Here is an 8,423-nt window from a genome sequence, read left to right on the forward strand (position 1 = left end):
TCATGAGCATCTTCTAGATGAATGGTGCGGAGGGAATGCATTCTCGCAGCGGCGACAACTTCGGTTATTTGATGTAGGGTTGTCCTGCCTTGAATCTCATTTCAGGCCACTCTACGGACCAAGATTGGCAAGATTCTGTCTGCTGAGCCCCAATGCTTAAGTCATAAAATCTTCGATCACCATTAAATGGCATGGGCTGATCTTGTCCTTGGCTCCATGTTTCCAAGCATTCCACCCATTCAGGCATCGGACCATGAAAATTCGGACAAGGGTTAGGAATTGGAACGGGAGCTGCCTGGGGTAGGTTCTCAACCTCGGGTTCAGAGTTAGCACCGTCCGAAAGGTCTTCATCATGGTGATCATTCATAGGGATAGGATGATCATTCTCTGGTTCTTCTCCAAACCAACCAGCAATGACTTCATTCGGAAGATACTAGTTGCCGTGGGGATGGAGTCCAGCCATGTAATCTATGCAAGAATTAGGGTAAGAAAATAATTATTAGACGAACTATCTAAATAATTATTTAGAAAATCTTCATTAGTTACATCACTATTTGTGAAGTGCATACCAGTTATATGTAATCGAAACATGATAGGCCTTCGAATAAGTGACCTTAACTCCAAATTCACACAGAATAGGGGTAAAGTAAAATTTTCACAGATTCGAAGTCTATAACATCCTAATTACATATAGCATTAGTGCATCCACTTAGCAACTAACTTAGTAATGAAGATCCCGTTTTAGTTCTCAAGTATAAAGTACTTATAGTAACACCAAATACCCCTATAGTATTTTAAGTTTAATGTTATGTTCTACTGTTCTCCTTGTGGTATTGTTGGTAAGATTTTAGACTTGTTGCAACCACACAACTACACTTAGGAACATGCTAGTCAACCCTCGTATAATATAGTTGATTAAGCTATATCTTCCCAGATTTGACTATATGTCTCTAAGTCCACCTGTATTGCCCAACAATCGTAATTCTTTTGTACTATCCTAGTGACACTGATTTTAGTATGAATGCAGGCATGTATACATAAATAAATATTTTATTATTTAAAGTATAAACTCTTGGTCATAGTATTTTTAATCCCTATGTATTTATAGTTAGTATATCTTTTATGGGTTGATATACTTAATTCACTATAAACAATGCTCTGACACCAATCTGTCACACCCCAAAACCAAGAACGGCGGAAACATTCTGGGACGGAGGATGTCATGTACAGTATCACAACAATGAAAAGTAGTAAACAAGCAACGACATCATCCATTGCATTAATAATATAATTTTAATACAAGTGTTCTGTCAAATTATAATAGACACTAAAGTATAAACAAAATCAAAGATGAGTCTTGAACGAGCTCCACCTTCTCTAAACCTTGCATCGGTACATGTCTACTGTTGACCTGAGGATACAAGTTATTTTGAAAGAGAGTATCAGCTTTAAAGTTGGTGAGATCATAAGTATTAATGTGTCTTAATTTGTATGTAAGTATTTGTTTGACATGTAATGAAAGACTGGAAAATGTTTTGAAAGAGAGTTTGTGTAAGTATAAGAATGTTTGTAAAACAACTGTAAATGTTTGAAAAACCCTAGAAATCCCTATGATTCCTACTATACTAAAAGGGAGTCTTCTACCAAGACCTAACTGTTCTAAATGTAGTCTTCTACTAAGACTTAACTGTTTAATATGTTCGTTTCTTGTAAAAGTGTGTAATTTTCCCAAGTATAACTATCATTAACAAAATATAGTTTGTACATTAATGTTTAAGTGAAATGATCACTAAATATATGTAAAGGGTAAATTAATGTAGTACCGTAGTGTTGTATTATAGGAACTACTGTTGTACTAACTACCTTAAACCGGATTTATATTAAGGTATCATGTAATTAATTGTACCATACTATCGAATAAGTAACACGACAAATGTAGGTCGTAAAAAGGTATGACGTTTGGCACCAGCAGACCTGCAGGTCCGGCTGTAGCTAGCAGCAAGGTGTAGGATAGTCAATCCAGTATAGATCAATACGCAAACTCACGCTCTCCCTCCAAGAGACTCTGGCTACAGCTAGGGCCATGACATTAAAGGCATGCTCCGATACAGTGGATCACAATTATGTTAACGTATTCATGTATATGTAATGTATTGTTAATCGTTCTATATGTGTTGGCTCTAATGAGTGTTCTCTCTCTATCTAGCAGGTATAGTAATGTACTATGAGTACTAGCTGTAATGTATGTTCTCTCTATCTAGCAAGTATTAACTCATGAATGAACTGACTCATTGTATGATATCGCGTTCTAGTAATAGTTCTAGTATCTTCCTAAACTACCCATATGGTTGCTTACTAGTAATGAAACTGGTACGTATGAACACAGATGTATACCCTTGCTACCCAAAGGCATTAAATGAACTGGAAGGACCTTTATGACTATATATGTACATATGATATATAACTAATATTTAAACAACCTTCGGACAGATACCCGATGTCCCACCAGACCACATCTCAAGCGCGAAAAGGAAATAGGGTGGATAGCCTTCCTAAGTCTTTTAAACATTTCTTATATATCTATACATATATAGGCATGCAATTGATAATATAAAAGCATAAAATAAGTTTTGTAAAACCTTTTAACATAATTATTATCTAAGAAAAGATCGACTTGATGTCAATCTATAAAATGGTTTGAAGGCATGAGTTTGATAAAAATAGTTTAAGTATAAAGAAACATTTGTTTGAAACACAATTGTAAATGAGTTTGAAATGAAACATACAGAGTAAAATGTACAATTTAATAAGGAGTTTTAAACATATAAAGTGTTTATGAAAAACATTTGAAGGAAACTGTTTGGTAAAACGGCTAATGAGTAGCCAATCATTTGAATGCTGCTTATTAATCACATATGATTGATATAATAACTAGCATGATTCTACTTGTATCCCCCCATAATGTATTTAAAAACATTCAAAACATTGATTAAGGGGTATGAACTCACCTGTTGCGAGTGGATCGAAAGGATGTGTCGGATAAGTGCTTGGTGTCAAGTGAAGACTTAGACACGCACAAAGTTCCTAATTAAATATGAGGACATATGTATATAAACAATTAGTCTGTAAACAACTAATAAACAAGTCAAGACACTCTAGGACATGACAAACACTTTGTATAAGTGTTATAAGTGTTCAGGAGTCCATCTAAGTGTTGTAGGGAAAGGCTAGTGTGTTTGGGGTTCAAGGAACACTCCTAAAATGAGTTTACTCCCTAAGGACCAACACCCCTTGAGTTTACGGTCGTAAACTCTTGAGTTTACGGTCATAAACTCCTAACCTTTTGACCATTTGTTGAATTGAAGTCTTCTAAGCTATTCCAAGCATTCCTACTTCATGATTTAGCCTTAGGAAGTGTTGTGTGGCATCAAAACACTACTAAATGGAGTTTACGGTCTAAGGACCATTTCTCCATGAGTTTACTACCTTAAACTCATGAGTTTACTACCTTAAACTCATAAATTTGGTATTTTGGGGGTTTTCAAGTCCTTAGCTCAATCATGGCACTAGTCTAGGTTGGATTTAGACATAAGGAACAACTATGGGACATTTATGGGACTTTTAAACACTTTTTGGGGTGTTTACTGTTTTGGGACATCCCCAAACCGTAAACACATAAAAATTGAAAGTTTTGGTGCTTTTTGTGTGATAAACTCTTCAAGGATGAATCTAGACAAGTCCCTAAGGCATTGTGAAGCATCTAGGCACCTTAACACACCATTTTGGCCCTATTTTTGGTGTTTACAGTTTTGGGACCTCCCAAAACCGTGAACACCTTTATCTTGGTGTTCTTGGGACTTTTCCTTGGTATAAACATGCATAGCTAGCTTTACATGACTCTAGGATAGAAGTACTTACATAAGGAAGCTTAAACTGAGCTAAAAGTCCAAGAACACTTAGTGTGTGTTCTTGGTGTTCTTGGTGTTTTTGGAAAACTAATCAAAACAAGCTCGATCAGGAGATAGGGAGGATCCAACAGGAGTACGAAATTCCGATTGTTCAAAGAATAAGACAAAAATGGATGGATTAAAGGATGTACAATCACTAGATTAAGTGATATACTAACTTGAAAGGGCTAGAAACACTTACTAGATTGAAGATTTTGAATAAAAACTTGGATGATACTTGAGAGGATATTTTGGAGTTTACTCTTTTGGTGATTGGGGAGTAAACACAAGAATGACTAGTCTTGGGGAGTAAAATCATGTTTATGCATGAGTTTACGATTTTTGGATGATTTTTGACTCAAACTTAAAAGTTTGGCCGTGAACTTCTAAGACACGAGGTGTTTGCGGTTTTTAAATTTCAAAATCCGAGACGGCACTTTCTTTCACCCGTTCGTTTAAACAATAATATTAAAATAATCAAAGGAACTTTAAATTTTCCAAAAATAAGTAATAATGTAATTGACCTATAAATTGAAGTGATTGACTGTTAGGGTTTGACCGAATGAAAATTTCGGGTAGTCACATCTCTTAATCTTTAAGATGATCATATAACTTGATACTGAAGTACTCCCCCATCTTTTCAGATTTGAGAAACTTTTATCTTTCTACCTAATTTGATTATTCTTATTCGCTCTGCCATACATTTGGAACTTTTCCAATGTCTTAGAATTATACTTAAACTTGTAAGTATAACCATATTTACTAAACTTTAGTAAATCTTGACGAATAGTCTTATCGATCTCTGTGGTGGACTTGACCAGTGCACACAAATGTGTACTCGATACCTTAGTCCTTTCACTTGACTTAATTTTCCAAAGATGAAAATTCTCATTCATCATACAACTTGTATGATTCCAAGTTCCGGTCCAATTGAAACTTGGGTGATGAGAATCATTCCTTATTTGGTAAATTATGACACTACCACAACCGAAAGAATCAATCCACTTTCCATTATTGCTATCAATGGAATCATGTAAACAACCATTTCTCATAAATGTCATTGTAAGGATATTTAAAATAAATAAAATTAAAAATTTCCTTTTATTTTAAAACTTGCGGAAAAACTTATCCTTACAATGCATATGAAAACCTTATTGTTATCTATTCCTAAGCAATATATCATAACTCTTAACCAATAGCTCAAAATTCTGATCACTGAACCATGCGGTCGAAATCCATCTTTGCGATCAGAATTAGCATATACTTCTTTTAAGCTTCCACTCTTTTCTTTGATTCTTCAAACATCAACATGTGATTTAGTCACATGATGTAATAAGAATCTCGGAATAGGAACTTAATAGAGTTAGATAGTGGATTTTACCCGAAGTAGAGTCAAACCTTTTTGACTTTAACATCCTATGTTTGTTCATGTAAATTAGGTAGCTTCGCAACCAATTCCCCTTCCTTTGGAAATAGAAGGTTTAGGAAGTTGATATTCTAATCAAATTTGCTTTACTAGACCTCAAATCATTTCTGATTCAGCAGCACCAAGCAAACAGATAAAATCATAAAGGGTCATGCCATAGTTAGTTTCATAGTAATCCCAAAGGAAGTCACTATGTGACTTAGAAAGTGATTGATCATCAACCTCCTCTAGACTTTGACACCCAACTCTCCTGGCTTGTCAATATGTGACTACATCTCCAAGATGTGATCACACATAGACCTTTGCTTGCCAATAGGGCTTGAGTGACCTTAAATTTTTCAAGAACTTGTTGGTTAGGGAGAATAATTGGAGGAGGTGAAAGAAGTATGATTTCCATGGGACATCATCTTCATTTAGGAAAGCATGTTTCAAGAGATTTAGGAAGATCATAAATGTCTAAACCAGACATCTTTTGGGAGATATTCAAGATAGTTGATTTAAAGTCCTTAATATAACACCCAATATGAAATATTAAGGCTAGGATCCAGCACAATACTTTTATAACTTAGAAGAGGGATGCCTTAATCCAAGCTATAAAATATTTGAAGGTAGGTGAATGACGATTCACCAATTTCCACTAAGATAAACGAAATGTATTAATATGTTTTAATTGGTTTTGAAACTCCTAGATCTTTTGAGATTCATTAAACTTTTCAATGGCATGTTTCAATCTTGATTGTGCCCTCTCAAATTTTATGATTGGGATGCCGAGTATCACAAAACAAGGTGTGAATAACCATGCAAACTCACTTGGTACCCCTAATATTATCACCTAATCGATGTGCCGGTAACCCACACACACTCCACCGATCTATGATAAACATTATGGCACCCTTTGTTATCCTAACTAGTCCAAGTTAGTGTGTCGGTTACCCACACACGCTCCACCAACGACTTGGTAAGTTACAAAGTGTGAATTTCATGGGTTAGCACCAAATTCACATTTTCCTAAGTAACTAAGATTGGGTATTTATAAAAGGTTTAGTTACTTAATTTTTATCATTAATACTTTTAATGAAGGGAGAATTATAGTCCTGTCAAACCCGTTCGGCTAATGACCCTCCACCAGTCAAGGAAGCGGTGGGTGAGAGTGGACACTCATTAAACTGCCATTTGATAGGCAGTAACCTAATACCCCCTTATAGATCGGCTTCGTGAATGAGGCCTACTATCAGTAAGACTGACTTTTACTCTTATACATATATATATATATATATATATATATATATATATATATATATATATATATATATATATATATATAATATTAAACCTATAATATTATAATAGTATAAGGGTTGATTTTAAACTATTAAAATTCTAAAGGTTTAACTTGGAACTAAAGTGTGACAACCCAAAATTTCCATTCGGTCAAACCCTAAAAGTCAACCACTTCGTGTCATAAGTCAATGTCATTATTTCTTATTTTTAAGAAAAATAAAGTTCGTTTGATTATTTTAATATTATTTTTAAGCGAATGGGTGTAAGAAAGTGTCGTCTTGGGTTTTGATTTTTGAAAACCGCAAACACTTCTCGTAATAGAAATACCTGACCAAACTTTTATGTTTGGGTCGAAAAATCATCATGAAATCCGTAAACTCATGCTTATACATGAGTTTACTCCTCATTTGTGTTTACTCCCCAAAAGTGAAAAAGAGTAAACTCCAAGTTTTCTCTCAAGTATCATCCAAGATTTAATTCCAAATCTTCAATCTAGTAAGTGTTTCTAGCCTTTCAAGTTGGTATATCACTTAATCTAGTGATTTTACATCCTTTAATCCATTCATTTATGTGTTTTGATTAGTTTTTCCAAAACACCAAGAGCACCAAGAACACACACTAAGTGTTCTTGGCGTTTTAGCTCAATTCAAGCTTCCCAATGTAAGTACTTCTATCCTAGAGTCATTTTAAGCTAGCTATGCATGTTTATACCAAGGAAATATGTCAAGAACACAAGGATATGAGTGTTCACGGTCCAAGAATGTTCTTGGGCTGTAAACACCCTAAAATGCACCAAAGTGTGCATAAGTCCCAAATCTAAGCCCTAGTTGATGTATAGAACATCCTTGACATGTTTAAACCTTTCCTCCTTGTATTTAAGCCTTGAAAAGTCCCAAGAACACCAAAATAAATGTGTTCACGGTTTTGTGAGGTCCCAAAACCGTAAACACCAAGTATAGGGCCAAAATGGTGTGTTAAGGTGCTTAGATGCTTCATTATGCCTTAAGGACTTGTCTAGATTCATCCTTTATGAGTTTGTCACCCAAAATCCACCAAAATCTTCCATTTTAATGTGTTTACGGTTTAGGGATGTTCCAAAACCGTAAACACCCCAAAAAGTGGGTAAATGTCCATTTAAAGTCCCATAGTTGGTTCTTATGGCTAAATCTAACCTAGACTAGTGCCATCATTGAACTAAGGACTTGAAAACCCCAAATACCATAAACTTAGGAGTTTAAGGCAGTAAACTCATGAGTTTAAGGTAGTAAACTCATGATAAATGGTCCTTAGACTTAAAACTCCATTTAGGAGTGTTTTGATGCCACACAACACTTCCTAAGGCTAATTCGTGAAGTAGGAATGCTTGGAATAGCCTAGAAGACTTCAAATCACCAAATGGTCAAAAGATTTGGAGTTTACAGCCGTAAACTCAAGAGTTTACGACCGTAAACTCAAGGGGTGTTGATCCTTAGGGAGTAAACTCATTTTAAGAGTTACCCTTGAACCCCAAACACACTAGCCTTTCCTACACCACTTAGATGCAACTCTTGAGACTTTTAACACTTATAAAAAGTGTTTAACATGTCCTAGAGTGTTTTAACTTTGTTTATTAGTTGTTTAAAGACTAATTATGTATATACATATATCCTTATATGTTATTAGGATCTTTGTGCGTGTCTAAATCTTCACTTGACACCAAGCACTTATCCGACACTTCTTTCCGATCCACTTACTACAAGTGAGTTCATACCCCTTAACTAATGTTTTAA

Source organism: Lactuca serriola, chromosome 1, assembly GCF_051521515.1.
Source record: "Lactuca serriola cultivar US96UC23 chromosome 1, Lser_US96UC23_V15, whole genome shotgun sequence".
Classification (NCBI taxonomy): domain Eukaryota; kingdom Viridiplantae; phylum Streptophyta; class Magnoliopsida; order Asterales; family Asteraceae; genus Lactuca; species Lactuca serriola.